Source organism: Canis aureus, chromosome 23, assembly GCF_053574225.1.
Source record: "Canis aureus isolate CA01 chromosome 23, VMU_Caureus_v.1.0, whole genome shotgun sequence".
NCBI lineage: Eukaryota > Metazoa > Chordata > Mammalia > Carnivora > Canidae > Canis > Canis aureus.
Genome location: NC_135633.1, coordinates 14,630,001 through 14,645,942, shown reverse-complemented (window position 1 = coordinate 14,645,942; position 15,942 = coordinate 14,630,001). Strand labels below are relative to the sequence as shown.

General features: G+C 48.1%; 1 protein-coding gene across 12 annotated transcripts in view; it reads left to right on the top strand.

The window, feature by feature from the left end:
- Window positions 1-267: 267 nt before the first annotated feature.
- The window catches only part of BMAL1 (basic helix-loop-helix ARNT like 1), a 102,873-nt gene continuing 87,198 nt past the window's right edge, over window positions 268-15,942 (top strand). For 4 of the 12 annotated variants that reach the window (XM_077866415.1, XM_077866410.1, XM_077866413.1 and 1 more), the window contains exon 1: window positions 270-429. The gene's annotated coding sequence lies outside the window, so the exon portion shown is untranslated. Of the gene's footprint in view, window positions 430-15,942 lie in introns of all 12 variants that reach the window. The other 8 variants (XM_077866407.1, XM_077866408.1, XM_077866406.1 and 5 more) reach the window with 4 other exon arrangements.

Sequence of the window (15,942 nt, the reverse complement as noted above, 5' to 3'; positions counted from 1 at the left end):
CCCCCCGCCGCCACGCCATTGGCCGGCGGGCTGCCCGGCTGCCACGCCATTGGCCGGCGGGCTGCCCGGCTGCCACGCCATTGGCCGGCGGGCCGCGCAGCCGCGCGCCGATTGGCCGGGGCCGGCCGCCGAGCCCGGCTCCCTTCGGGCGCCCGGATTGGCTGGCGGGGAGAGGCAGGTATCCGGGCTCCGCGGCTCCTCCATTGGTGGGCGGGGAAGGGGGGTTGGGCGCCGCGATTGGTGGGCGGGGGGCCGGGCCTGGGCCGGCGGGGAGCGGATTGGTCGGAAAGTAGGTTAGTGGTGCGACATTTAGGGAAGGCAGAAAGTAGGTCAGGGACGGAGGTGCCTGTTTACCCGCGCCGGACTCACCGCCGCCGCCGCCGCGGGATCCGAGTGGGGGCGCGGACGCGGGCGCTCCCGCGAGCCTCGGTGAGTGTCGGGCTGGCGGCGGCCAGCGGCGCGGCCCCGCGCTCCCCGTCGGGGGCCGTTAGCACCCGGGCAGGCGCGGCGCCCCCGCCACCGCCCCGGGGCGCAGCCCGGCCGCCGGGGCGCCCTGCCCGACGTGCCCGCTGCCGGCCTTAAAGGGCCCGTGCCCGCTCCCTGCCCCCACCCGGCCGCGGGGAGGCTGCGCCCCTTAAAGGCGCCGCGCGCGGCCGCCCCCATCCTCTCCCGCGGGGGCTGGCGCTGCAGGGTAGGGCGGGCAGAGGTGCCGCAGGCGCCCTTAAAGGGACCGGAGAGTGTCCGCGGGAGCGCCCACCTCCCCTCCGCGGGCATCGCTACCTGCCGGGGCGGGAGGCAGCCGCCAGCTGCCTCTTAAAGGGGCAGCTCCGCCCTTGGGGAGCCAGGATCCGGCTCAGGGCGCGTCTCAGGATGTATCCCCGGGAGCTGGGGCGGGGGGTGGGGGGGCCGGGGGGACCCCCGAGTGGACCGTTCTTGACGGCTGCACCCCCAAGGGCGCTGGGCGAGCAGCGCCTCTCCTGCCCTCCCTCCTCGCCATCTCCTGCGCTTCCCTTTCCAGAGCCTGCGGGGCTGGGAGGGGGCGGGAGGGCGTCTCCGTCGGGCTCGGGGAGCGCGAGTCCGCTCGCCCCTTCGGCCCTGTCCCGTCGCGGGGCCCGGGCGCTGCCCTCCCCCCCGTCCCCCCCCCCCCCGGGAATGTGGGGCCCCGGCTGGGGCGGACCTCAGCCCGCGAACTTTCGTCCGGCCCGCGCCGCCCGTGTCCCCGGCGGCCCCGGGAGCATCCTCCGTGGGGCTCTGCGCAGGTGCCCGACGGCTCGGGGATGTCCCGCCCGCCCGGCGTCCAGGCGTGGGCCCGCCGCCCGCCCGCGGAGCCCTGGAGCCCCGGAGCCCCGCGGAGGGCGCAGCCGGCCCGGCCCCAGCGCGGGGCTTGACAGATGTCAGCAAAGGAAGGTTCCCGCTCGCGAGGGCCGGCGCTGACAGCCGCGAGAGCTGCGGTGTGCCGGGCGGTGCAAGTGCAAGAGTGGGAGTGGGTGCCGACCGCGGGGCCTGAGTCAGCGACCCCCGGAGGGGTCTCGGGAGCCGGCGGCGCGGGGCGCGGGCAGGTGTCCGAGGGCCGGCGCGGGGCGGGGGGTGGGGGGGAAGGGGCGCCCTGGACCTTGGCGTCGGGTGGCCCTGCCTGCCCCGGCCGACGGGGGACCAGGCTGACACCCTCCCTCCACGTCCCTATCCCCGTCTCCCTCCTCTGCTCGGCCCCTGGCCCCTCCCCGGCCCAGGAGCCTTGCTAGTCTCTGCTCCCTGCTTACAGAGCTGCTCCCCAGCCTGGAGTTATTAGCCGAGTTTTCTCACCTAGCTTCCAGAAATAAGATTCGGTATTTGTGAGGAAGCATGTCTTGACTGTAGCTGTATTTCCAGGGTCTTCGTTTTTATTTATTTATTTATTTTTTTTAAGAATCCACAAACGCTGCCCATTAGATGATGCATCTCGGTTCCCACAAGGCTTGCCTGTCCTTCTGACATCTGCTGCTGTTCCCCCACTTTAATCTATTTTTATGTGACAACTATTATTTTAATTCTTCTGGTCCCATTGATATCAGGATCTGTCAATTTGGGTTGGTGGAGTTTTTAATTAATGTACTGGTTGAATCATGAGCTTAAAATAATCAGTGCTGCTCCTGAGCAGTTTAGAATAATCTCATGCTCTTCGTGCTTGCAAGTAAAAGGAAAAAAAAAAAAAAAAAAAGTCACTGCTGTTAAATTACATTTCCATATCAATGAAACTCCAAAAATATTTTTTTCAAACATAAATATTGAATTTTTTGGTCCATGATCTGTTACTGAGTTCACTTTATTGGTAAGTCTTTCAAAACAGTTTGTTGAAGCTATTTGGAAGGCTTTGGAATTGCCTATATCATCTGAAGCTGGATCTGTGGAGGTATTTTGTTTTGATGGTTAGATGTAGCCAGTGAAGAAGAATAATTTAAACTGTAGTTAAATGTACGCCTTTTTCCAACCCCTCAAGTTTAAAGAGAAGGCGAGAGAAAGGAACAAGCGGTGGAAGAGCACTAGCCTGAGAGTCGGAACATGCTGGTTCTGGCCCAGATTTGGGTTTTCACGGCTGTGCCACTTGGGGCAAGTCACTGAACCCCTCTGGGTTCTGTTTGCCTCAGATGGAAAGTAAGGCAGTTGAAATAGGTGATCTCAAAGGTACCTCCTGCCCTAGAGTCCTCTACATCTCTTAATATTTAATACGTTTGAGTTCAGGTTGGTATTTACCTCCAGAACATCTGAGCTGAAGTCCTATTTTCACAGGAAACTTAAACAGAACAACAGATGGGGTTTTTAAAGAATCCATTTCGAATGATTTATAAAATGATGACTACTCGGGAGTTTGTCTGCCTTCTGCAGAAGAGGTTTGCATACCACATGGAAGAAAAGGAAGTGGCCGTGTTTTCAGATTTATCCTTCCACGCCAGCAATCTCTGTGCAATTTATGTATTCCACGATGAACGAGCACTGTGGAAAGACTTGGCTATGTTAACAAAACTGCATGAGAATATATAAAAACTAAATATTTAATATCTCTCTTTGGTGTAAGAGTTGCTTTCCTTCTGTGAGCTTTCTTCTGTTTGCGATTGCAACATCAGCTCTGAGGGTGGTTAGAGAAAGTCAGTATCAAAGAAACAATTTCTGCCCCTTACGACGTTACAGTTACAGGATGATTTTAGTTAGCATCACGGTAGATACTGGCAGGGAAGTAAAAAATCCTCTCTAGACCTTGAGGTTTAGTGAAGAGCCCAGAAACACAGGCACGCCACCCTCTGCAGTCTTTTCTTTCCTCATTGCCACTTTGCCACTTTGTCACAACAAAAGTACCCCAAACACCCACCCTGGCTTTTCTCCTCTTTCTCTCTCAAAACAGGACCTGCTCCGACTTGAGCTGTCAGCATCTCTTCCTTCTTGCTCAAAATGTCCTGCCACCCCCCACCCCCCTCATGTCTCCTCCTCTCTTTCCAGTTCAGAAAAAGCAACTGGATCTCTCTCTTCTGTTTCTTTTTCTTGGACCTTCACTTTGGGCGGGAGCCTGGACTCTGGTGCCAGGACTTAGGACTTGGGTTCTGATTAGACAAGTGCTTGACCCCTCTGCGCACAGGCTCCTCCCCTGTGGTGTAGCAACAGTGCCTGTCTCATGGAGTCTGCGTGAGGATCAAGGGAGATGGTGCATGTAAAATGCTTGGCACACAGGAAGCCCTCCCTCAGCGCCTGCTGCCACGCCCTCCCACCGCTGCCAGGGTCCTGCCCCCTGAATATCCTCCATGCTGTTTGTCCTCAGCCTCCTCACCAACCCCAGAAAAGCATTCATCTCAATTTAGTAGAGGAAGGACAGAAGGGGGGGAAAAACAGCCCTTCTGTGGGCCTGTGATGCAGCAGGCAGCTTTCACTTGTCTGTACAGGGTACCCCTGAATCTGGATGTCTGTCTCCCCTCTCCCTGCCCGGCAGCCTCTTGCAGGGCTGTGAACGTTCACCTCTTCCACTCTCTCATTTGCTCTGTCCGTCACTCCCACCCTCTGGCTGCTCTCTCTACAACCCTTCTCTGTTGTTCTCACAGATCTCCAAAAACTTTAAGTCTTGAATTCCAGGGGCCTGTCCTTAATCCAGAATGGTTGTTCTGGGTCCCTCTGCAGCTGTTCCCCTACCTTTCATTCCATCCTTCTTCAAATTCCCTCTTCCTTCAGCCTTTGGGTCATGATGCTTTCTTGGTCCTCTTCCTGCACACCCTTAAAGGTGGGTGTTTGCCCTGCCCACTGCTCTTCATACTGTTCCTCTCACCCAGGGTCCCATTTTCTGTCCCAATCTGTCTCTCCTGCTTCAGCTGCTAGCAGGTTCATCGTACACATTAATGGCCCCTGGAGCCAGCATTTGTGATCTTGGAGTCATAGGCTGCATGCTACTTGCAAGTGCTGTCTCATCGCACTGGTGCCTGTACCCCTCGACCCCCAAGCTGTCCCAAGAGGCAGTCTGTTTGAGTGGTGAAAAGTGCAGATTGCACATCCTAACTCTTCCTTACCAGCTTTATGATTTGTGGTCAAGTTCCTTGCTTGCTAGGTCTTGGTCTCCTCAGTGATAAGCCTGGGATCGCTGGAGTCCTTACCTCAAAGAGTTGTGGTGTAGATTAAGTGAGTTAAAACTATTTAAAAATACATGAAGCTATTCATGGCACACAACAAGCATTCAGTGAGTGTTAGCTCTTGGTCCTTCTCCTTCTTGCCTCAGCATATCCAGCCTGCCTGGCTGTCTGCACGGGACTATCCAGTCAAACTGAGGGGCTCTCTGTTCCCTGGACCAGCCCTTGGCCCACTCCATGTTCCAACTCTCTCATGCCAAAATCTTATTCTTCTCTAAGACCCAGCTCAAAGCTTGGTCCTCCAGGAGCTATTTCTTCATTGTGGTTGTTTTCCTCCTCACACCTGGCAGCAGTGTCCCCAAGGCCTGGATTTAGCTTGAATTGGTAGGCACTGCTGCATGTGTTGGGCTGTCTCGGGGACTAGCTCCCCTCCTTGCTCAGGCTAAGCACTTTGGGGGGGAATTCGTCTTGATTTCCCCAAGTCGCCTTCAGGATGTGCTTGTCCAATCTCAATTAATGATCCTTTGAGGAGGAGATGAGGGGATGGGGTGCATCAGGGACGTGCGTTGGACATGGCCAGGAGTAGTTAGATCTACAGGGAGGAGAGATTTGAGTTTGGGACTTAATGTGGTCAGAAGGATGAGATTGGATCAGCTTTAGTCATCTTTGCTTTAGGGGAATGTCGAGTGCTGGCATATGATGAGAAATGATTTTTACGTTAGTACATGCTGTCCTTTCAAACAGCGTAAACTCATGTTCATCCAGCCTGGTTAAAGAAGGGGATGGAGGTCTGCTGGATATCCTATTCTGGGTAATATGCTACCCATTGGATTTTGTATGTATACCAAGTAAAACATTTCCATCTATTTACATCTTCAACTACTGTTTGAAATATGTGACCTGGGCAAATTAGTTAGCTGCTTATTACCTCATTTGCAAAATAGAAATAATAGTACTGATGGTATTAGTGGCTAACATTTTATTGAACACTTTCTGTGCACCAAAGATGTTAGTCACCTTATGTTTCTTAACATATTTAACCTTCCCAACAACCCCATGAGGTAGGTACATGATTATCTTTCTTTTTTTTTTTTTTTTTTTACAAGTGTAGTGGTTTTGGAAACTGCCCAAGGTCACTTAGCTAGTGTGGGGCGGGGCAGGATTTATGGCCAGAGGACTCCAGAGTCTGCTCTCTAAGCACCGTCCTTGGGACCTGCTGGGGGGAGCCACCAGATGAAATGGTGCGTGTGCAGTGAGTGGCTAGTCCTGTGCCGGGAGGCAGTGATGGGTAACCAATCTTTTTTTTTTTTTTTTTAAGATTTTGTTTATTTATTCATGAGAGACACACACACATAGAGAGGCAGATACACAGGCGGAGGGAGAAGCAGGATCCCTGCAGGGAGCTTGATGTGGGACCCGATCCCAGGACCCTGGGGTCACGCCCTGAGCTGAAGGCAGATGCTCAACCACTGAGCCACCCAGGCGCCCCGATTGGTAACTAGTCTTACTGTTGACAGATGTGGTTGTGCACCTTGTCTCCTGCAGGACTGAAGTCCTCTGCAACAGGAGTCGATGGCGGTTTCGATCTCACCCCAGGAGCAGTTCCGAGGGCTTGTGAACATTCTTCTCACATCCCTTTGTGCACTTCTGTCTCTCTTGCATCTTCAAGCCTGTCTGTGGCATTGATCTGACATGAGCCTTGTGTGGCTCTGCCAGCCGTTCCCCTGGCAGCTCCGGGCGTGAGATGAACTTCAGAATGGAGCCCGGTACCCCTTGCCCCCCTGTAGCCATCTGCAGAGCTCCTCGCTGGGGAGGAGACCTTTTCAAGAGTCTCTCACCTCCCTCCTCCTCTCCCCAGCTTCTTAACCCAAAGACAGGCATCAACAGCCTTGGTGTATATATATATTTTTAATGCCAGTTGTTTCCCGAATAGATTTAGATAGTAAGGGAAACATTGTCTTGTGTCAAGAACCTGTTACATAAAAATGTGTTATATAATGTTCAAATATATACTGCACAGTGGAATTAGATACCACTTTTTTTTCCCCCAAAGAATAGAAAGATAATAAACACAGGCTATACTGAATGTAATTAATCTCGGATTTGGAAAGCCTGGAAAGACATGCTCTGCCCTCAGAGCTATTGTTTGGAACCTCTGTTATCCTCCTTGAGCGCTCCAAGTGTAGGATGTATGGGAAGTTGACCTGAATCTGCCATGGAATGCTATTGTGAAATACTCTGGAAATTGTCTTTTTCGGGGGGTGATAAATTCCTTGACATCTTGCTTACTTCCGTTTTCCTCATATCCAAGTAGAGGGAAGAAGCTCTTTTTGCCCCTCATACTTGGGCCAGTGAGGTCATTTCTGACCAGGTTTCTGTTCTACCCTCTGCTTCCTTCCATTCTTCCCATACAACATGGCCAACTTTGCCTTCCAAAAACAGCTCTGTTGCCTGCAGCCTGTGGTTGACACCCCTGTGTTCAGTGCTCCAGACTCTCCAGAGTCTGACCCTGTTCCCCCTCGCCCGCCCTGCTCTTCCATCCCCACCCCCATTCCCAGAATAAGCCCGGAGCCAGAGGTTCAGTGCTGCTTGTCTCTGCCCTCCCCTGCCTGGGCCACCCATGCCATGCTCCTTTCTGCTGTCTGTTTTGCTTACATAACCCTCCTTGACCTGAGGGGTATGTCCTCTTTGTCTTAGCCTGCCTCCGATGTCACTTCTTTGTGCAGCCTTCTCTGGTGCCATTTGCCCCCTTTACGTACATAGTACATACTCTGTCTTTTTCACTTTTGATTGCCAGCCATTCATTCAGAAGCAGTGGGACTTCATAATTAGCAAATTATCACATTGTATCTGATCAGGATGGCTGGTTCTCTCATTTTTTAATCGTTTCACAAATAAATATCTTGTCATCACTTCCCATTCTCCAACTCTCCTCATTTACTCCTTCAGTGTAGTGTATTGGATGCCTACTGTGTGCACAGGATTGTTATAGGCTCTGAAGATACAGCAGTGAACAAAACAGAGTCCCAGCAAGAGACAGATAGTAAACGTTGAAGACGTTCACTTCTGGTAGTGGATAGATGTGTGGAAAGCAACCACACAGAGTAAAGCAATAGTGATGATGAATGGTGGGGGAGAGGTTGCTTTAGCTGGGTCCCCTGGGGAGGCCTTTCTTAAGAGGTGATATTTAAGCTTAGCTGCAGGAAGATCTGGGGGGGAGGAGGGGAAAGTGTCCCAGGAAGTGGGAACAGCAAGTGCAAAGGCCCTGAGGCTGCAAGTAGCTTGTTTATGAGGAAAGTAGAGGCCTGTGTAACTGTATTATGAGTTCCTTGTGTACAGATACTTTATCCTCCCTGTGACCTGGGCCCAGTGCCAGAAGGTCCCTGCAAATATTCGCATACAGAATTGGAGCATTTGCCCTTAGTTATGTATTATAGAAATAGCAGTTAACTACATTCTGCAACCGAAAGGCTTTTAATAAAACTTTAGATTTCACATAAATTAACAGCTTGACGGGTTTTCTCATAAATACACACCTAGCATGTACCATCAACTATTGCTGTTTCAGTTGTGTTTAGTGCAGAGCTTCAGCCCTCAGAATTCTATTTTACATGCACAGCCATCTTAAAAACAGGTCTGTTCCCAAAGTTCACTTGTCAGGCAGTTGAAACCTGGGATAACTTTTTCTATAGAAACAGATGGTTTAGTTCCGAGGCGAGCCCACAAACACCATTTCCTGCTGACTGTGGTTGAAGCCATCCTGTTTAGTACTAAAGTATCCTCAGCATGAATTAAGTAAGCCTTCTGCAGCCGGACTCCCTCATCTAGATGGCATTATAGGTCATTTACTATTAGCATCAATGGGGCCCATCTCCTACTATTTTTCCAGTCTGTCAAAAAATTTTATGAAAGGAATTCTTGCCTTTGTTGCCTTTGAGATTTATAAATGAGCCTGTGGCGTGCAGAAGGGAGAGAGACCTGCCATGGGAGCTGGGAAAGCCTGGGGCCCAGTCTTGGCCACCGACTTGCTGAATAACTTTGAGTAAGCTGCCCTCACTGAGCTTTGATTTCTCAGGTCCTTCTTGGTTAGAAGAGCCTGTTTACACACCACAATGGGAAAACATCCATATATTTCACTCTTTGCACCTGCCCCCAAATGGCTGCCTCCAATTTCTTCTTGAAGAAGTAGATGTACGCAAATAATGAGGAGCTCAAGAAGCTCTGGTGTATGCTACTCAGCAGTTGCGCACTCTGTCTGCACCCTCAGTTTGATCTGCTATCTTTCTTAATGAGTGGAAAGAAATTTCGTCCTAGAACTTTGGGTCCAGATAAGACTCCTGTGTTCTTGGCCAACTTATCTTCCATATAATTATGTAAACTGGTTTTTCTTTTTAACTCTTGGGGATAAAAATGGTGACTATGGTTTGTTACTTATGAATTATACTTCTAAGTGCCCTTAGGGAATGAAACGAATTTGCAGGAGAGAGCAGAGCTGAAAGAGTGTGGGATCAAAAACAATTTTAAATGTTAAATGCAAAGCTATTTTCAGTATCCTGCTGGAGGAAAAAAAAAATTTTTTTTTTTAAGGCTTTCGATGATAGAAGAGGTTTCTGCTCCAAAGGAGAAAGGAGTCTCAGGTTTGGCAGTGGTGAAAACTAGCTAACGACCACCCCTCCCTTCCTCCTTTCCTCTCCCTGCCTTTGGCTTTGGTGTCATGAGCCACATTTGCCATTTGAGAACTTTGCTGTTTAAAGGACTCTGGGATGCAGGGTGTTAGGGAGGAGTTAGAGCTCACATGGCTCAGGGCACAGGGTGCTTTTCTGCAGATTTCCCCACCAGATTTGAGCAAAGGAAGCCTCCTCAGGATTTAAACAGCATTTTCAGCATGGCCTCTGGTCAGCTGTGAATGAGATATTTGATTATTGTTTTGGTTTGTTTTTTTTTTTCTTTTCTTTTCTTTTCTTTTTTCCTTATGTGAAGGCACAGCAAGGAGTTGGGGGAAGAAATTTCTGCTGCTTGTCACTTTGGAGCTGGAAGGTGGCATCATACCTGGCCTTCCTCCTTAGATGCTATACTAGGAGCAGAGAATGGTGTCTGTTTTGTTCTCGGCTGTATGTAATCCCAGCAACTAAGACAGTGTCTGCACAGAGTAGTTACTTAATAAATACTTACTAAATGAATGAATTCAGCCTGGGGAAACCTCAACTTTCCTTCCCTCTTTAACCCTCATGAGCTTGGTCTTGCCAGCATACTTTGGAGTTTAGGTTACCACATCCTTTTGACATCTGTGTTCTTCTTTTCTTCAGGTTGGCCAGACATCAGTATCTTTATTGATGATTGGGACTTAACTGGCCACAGTTGTCCCAGCCTGGCTGATGTTCATCTTTATGTTATCTTTAATTGGCCTCAAAGTGCCACAAATCAATAGCTGAGCTGCGTCAACTAAAAGAAAACTTACTGTGTATTTCTTTGGGCATAAGTACTACACATTTATTCAGTCAACACATCTCTGAAGGGCCAGATGCCAGGCACTCAGGCTAAACCAAGAAGGAGAGCAGAGTTGTTATAGGGGCGCCTGGCTGGCTTAGTCAGTGGAACATATGACTCTTGATCTCAGATTTGCAGTTTCAAGCCCCATGTTGGGTGTAGACATTACTGAAAAAATAAAATCTTTAAAAAAATTTAAAAAGAAAGAGTTGTAGCCAAGGAGCCTGCAGTTTCATCTGTTGATAGAAGATAATCCAAGGCCATGTATAAAGCCAATGAAGTGGGCTAGACTATATGTAAGTACTACAGGAGTTCAGAGACCAAAGAGATCTTTTTGTGAGTTCTTATGGAGAGGAGGAGGCCTCATGGAAATGATCAGGATTAATGTATACCTTTCAGATTCACAGACAAGGGTGGATAGCACAGGTATTTCCAGGGAGTGTATGGGTGGGAACATAGCACAATTAAAAGCACAGAAGTACGAATGACCAACCTCTATTCAGGAACGGAGACTTGCCTAGAATGGAGGGTTCTCCAACAGTGGTGAGAATTTAAGTTTGGAAGATCAGTCAATGCCTAAACATGAAGCACATCATTTCAGATGATAGTAATTACTAGTATATAGAGAGTTCTTATGATGTCCTTAGCATTTCACATGTATTATCTGATTTAATGCCTGTAAAACCCCATGAAATGGTACTATTATTAGCATCATTTTAGAGATGAGGAACTTGAAGCACATAGGGGTCCAGTGACCTCCCTAAGGTCAATTTAGCTAAGAAGCTGAGGATGTAAGCTTAAAAACCAGGCCATGGAAGCTCTTGACCATTGGACCCTGCTATCTCTCAGTGTCCTTCACATGCAGGATTTGGATTTGGTTGGGGTGTTAGAGTCATGAGCTGGAAGTGGACAAGGCTCTGTTTAGCCTACTTCTTCATTTTGTAGGTTGAGAAACCCTGTGAGGCTAAGTGGCAAGTCAGAGTTTACCTGGTGAGGTAGAGACTGGTAAGCAGTGGAGGGAGAACCACTAAAGTTCATTTTACTGTGGTTATGATTACGATTTCAGTGATGTGAAATAATTATCCCTAAAGCTATGTGTTTCAGTTGTATCAGAGCAAAGAGGGGACTAGCTGCAGTAGAGACCTGTTAGGAGGCTGCTAGCTGAATCCAGACAGAGAGTTAGAGGGAGCCGGAGCTGGGAATTGTCAATTATGTTAATTGACATGGCTGTTTTCCGTCACCCTTTAGATTTCTAGAGTGCAGCGAACATCTGCCTGTGTGTCTTTCAAGTATGTGGAATCTGCAGTGTACTGTGACCGAGATGCCTCGGTTAATGAATCCTCCAGAAGCAAAGCACCATTATGAATGTTTAAAAACAAATACCCACATTTTCTGGAAAGAATACGAGATGAGGAACCAGATAACTTGCATTCTAGACTGCTTCTGCTACTTAAGCACCAGGTAGCCTAAGTCAAATGACATAAACGTCTCAAACTGTGGCTGGTTCCTTATCTGTGGAACAGTTGTAACAATTCTTGTCCAACCCCTTAGAGTGTGGGTCTGATGCTGGAATGAGATAAGGAAAGAATAAGGGTTTTGAAAGCTATAAAGTTGCTCCCTGGTTAAAGGGAGCCCTGTTGAGGTTTTCAGAGTGAAGGGGTGCTTGTGTTGCAGGGATAGCCTGGAGGGCATCGAAGGAAGTTTCCCCTGCCTCTAGGGCATGTTTAGGGATGTGGCGCTGTCCACCAGATGGGTGCTGACGGGCCTCACTTTGCTGAGTAGGGCCATATTTTAAAGGTGATGCTATATTTCACTCTTAGAGATGGGAAACCACTGCCTGGGCATGGCTGGAAAGGTTAGGCGGAGATACTCAAGTTAATCTGTTCTCCTCTGCACACACCTCTCAGGATAGTGATGGGCATCTGTGAACCTGAAAAACAAGTGTCAGGATCTAGCCAGCTGGCCAGTGGGGTATGCTGGGATGTTTCACCTCTTCTGGGGCATGAGGCAGAAATCCAGAAGGACCTCAATTAGCCTAGGGGCTAAAGGGTGAGCCAGCGTGCCGTCCAGGTAATACCTGCTTCTAAAGCCTGTAGCAAAGTTTTGATTGGAGATGTGCCAAATCTTAATTTTTGTTAGTTTTGTAAGGTTTGTATATTATTATTATTAATACCTAACCTTTGAGAATTTGCCATCTGCCAAGAACTGTGCAAAGTGCTTCTGTGTCTTTACCCATTTAATACAGTAGCCCTGTGGGGTGGATGCTGTTAGTCTCACTTTCTGCTTAGGGAGACTGAGACCCAGAGATGCTTCAGATAACATACAGGGGACAGAAAAGCTGTGATTCAAACCCAGGACTCCAGAGCCTACACTCTCAACACTACCATCTTCTTTCTACCTTTTCCTGGCACCCCACATGCTCCCTACCCTGGTTTTGAGGTTTCTGACATCACAGTGGATCTTTAGAAGGCATTTTTGGTTGATAAATGACACGTCACACAGTGACCTCAGCTCACTGTAGCTCTCTCTTCTTCATAGCCCATGGCTGACCTCGAGCAGCTCTCACCAGCTGCTGACAGCCCACGAGCAAATGGATGCTAACACTGAATGCAGCAGATTGACCAACTCTTGCTGCCTAATGCATGTGGGAATTTTAAGGCAAGAAGAAGACAGTGCAAGGGATTGCTCTGGGTCAGTTTTTCAAAAAGTAGCCACCTACCTTGTAGTCTGCTCAGTGTTCATCATGATGCTTGTCAAAATCTCCCCACAAAAGTCTTTGCAAATGTCATGATTGTGATAATACTGCTTACCTCTGTGTGTGTGATTTGCAAAGTAGTTTTTACATGTGTTCTCTTGTTAGTCTTCACCACGGCCCCATGAGGAGAGGTTTTTATAAAGACTCATTTTTCAGGCTGTGACATATCTGGAGAGTTTAAGCAACTGCCCTGGATCCCAAAGCTAGTCATCAGTGGCACAGCCAGGACTTACACACTGCTTTCCTGACTTTAACTTTTACTCTGTTCCCAAGATTCTCTTTGCTTTCTCTATTAAAGATCTTGTTAGGGCAGCCCGGGTGGCTCAGTGGCTTAGTGCCACCTTCAGTCCCTGGTGTGGTCCTGGAGACCTGGGATCGAGTCCCATGTCGGGCTCCCTGCATGGAGCCTGCTTCTCCTTCTGCCTGTGTCTCTGCCTCTCTCTCTCTCTCTGTGTCTCTCATGAATAAATAAATAAAATTTTTAAAAAAGATCTTGTTAAATAACCTGATTTACTGTATTCAAAAATCAGCAGGAATTATTAAATTGAAGTATTTTGTGCTATATACTGTTAGTGAATCAGAATAAATAAAAGATCATGTAATTGGTTGTTGTGTTGGGTTTAATTGATTTGCACCTGCTTTGTATGGCATAGAATACACATATATCTTTTGTGGTATATTTTTGGACCAACAGCCCTTCTAGCTTTAAAAGCCCAAAGGCTTTAGAGCACCTGGCTGGCTCAGTTGCTTAAGCATCTGCCTTTGTTTCATGTCATGGTCTCAGAGTCTGGGGATCGAGCCCCAAATCGGGCTCTCTGCTCAGTGAGGAGTCTGCTTCTCCCTCCCTCTCCCTCTGCTCCCCCTGCCATTCATGCACTGCACATGCGTGCTCACTCTCCTTCTCTCTCTCTCTCTCAAATAAATTAAATCCAAAAAAAAAAAAAAAAAAAAGGTCCAAAAGCTTTAAGAGATGATTAAACATGAAATTTATGTCATGTCTTTAAAAGTTGACCATCAAGTTCTTGGTTAGGAACACAAGCTCCTGCTATCACATTGTTTCCATGGGGAAATTAGCCTTGGCTCACATCATTTTAGCTCTTGGTACCTTTTCCAGGAATGGAGTGAACTGCTGTAGGAGAGAGGACTGGTCGTGCTTGTCACTTAGACCTCTCTACCGTCTTGTTATTACAGACAGGGGGCTGATTGCTTCTCTGGGCTCTCTCAGTTTTTCCTGTGGTCTGTACATAAATCATATTTGAGGTCCTGGTAGTTTTATTTTTTAGAAGTTTTCCCCGAAATAAACCTGGATGGAACACTTTTTTTTTTTTTTTTTTATAAAAGTGTTTTGAATCTCCTCTTTAAAGTATTTAATTGGCAGTGAGGGGCTTTACTTGGAGAATGTAGAACTACTGTCACTCAAACCTTTTTAGTTGGGACACTGCAAGTTCCTGTATTAAAGAGATCCACAGACACAATGGCTGAAACTAGTCCATAGTAGGTAGTGGTTCAGGCCTTCAGTCTTCATCATGTGGCTTCCACTTGGTGGTTGAAGGGGGAGGCTTCTATTTTTACCATCTCCTGGGGGAAAAGAAGTGGAGACACATGTAGTCATTTTAAGGACAAGACCTGGCAGTAGCACTTTCTTTTACCCTAGGGGCCAGAACTTAGTTATATGGCTACATCTAACTGCAAAGGAGGCTGAGAAATATCTTTAGGTGGGAGATCACAAGTCCAACAAAATCTATTTTAAAAAGTGGAGAGGAGATTGAACATTAGGAGAAGCTTCCAGTGTGTTGCATCATGGTACCAATGGGAAGGATTCAATAGAGTTTTGAAGCTCTCTTGAGAGCCAGGAAGATGCCTAAGTCTGGGGTCAGAATCTAGGCAGGGACACAGAAATCAGGGCATATACAGCTGTGTGGAAGCCAAGGTGGCTCATGGCTCAGAAACTAGGCAGCCCGGTTAGAACCAAGGTGCCGGAGGGACTACGAATAATCCCAAAGACTTCAGTTGCCTATTAGAGGAAATTCATTGGTGTGAGTGATACAGTAGAAAGAGCACTGAGCTAGGAGTCAGAAGACCTAGGTTTGAGTCCAACCCCTCTGCCTTATCACACGGGTCAAAGTACTTTGAAGAATGTTTGCTTTATTGTCTGCAATATGGGAATAACGGTAATGGCCTTTCCTGTCTCCCAGGCTGTGAAAGTAATGGAAGGGAAGATGCTCTGGAAACTGTAGCTCCATGGAAACTGGCAGAATGTCTGTGTTGCTCCCCTGTGTCCCCAGCACCCGGTATAAGGGCTGGCATGGACATTCATACTTGTTGAATGAAGTGTAAAATGTGAGAGATAGGAAAGAAAATGCATTGTGCACAGATCTTAATCCTGGATGGTCTTTTCTGCTAGGCAGAGCGGTTCTTCTGCTCTCTACTGGCCAAAGTGTTGGGCCTACATGAACACCTAGGTACTCCACTGGGACATGGGCAGACATCAGGGCAGCTCCCAACCAGGTAGCTCAGGACACACAGTACATCTCTGGCAAGGCCGTTTGCTTACTCCACTGAATAGGTGACATGATATAAAAAAACCCAAGCTAGGACTTCCAGTTGGGTGTCATGGTCCATGATTGTGAGCTAATCATTTTTAAATGCTCTGGTCTACCTGCAGATTAGAAGACGAAGCCTTCCCAAGGCTTGCTTCAAAATAGTAAGATGTAGATATAAAATTCCCTTGTTGATTTTAAAAAAAGTAATTATGTGGCTTGTTCAAAACCATAAATGTCTACTGAAAATACAGTAGAGGTAAGAGATAAGATAAGCTTGTGATTTCTATCCTTTGGGAGTTTCTGTGCTGGCTGGAGTGATTTTATTTTTTTTTCTCTTGCTGGAGAAATAGGGGCTCAGTGGATAATCAAAAAAAAATTTAACTTTGATTCATTTTGTTATTTAATTTGTTTATTCACTAAGGGTGACCTTCTTTCTGAGAACGCAGTGGAGTATTTTTAAATGGACTTTAGTGGAAAAAGGCAGGAACTGAACTTACATTCACAGTATGGTCCTGACTCCGTTAAAGGCTCGTGCGTAGAAGGAGGGAAAAAAAAGACCAGAATGGTAGCAGTGGTT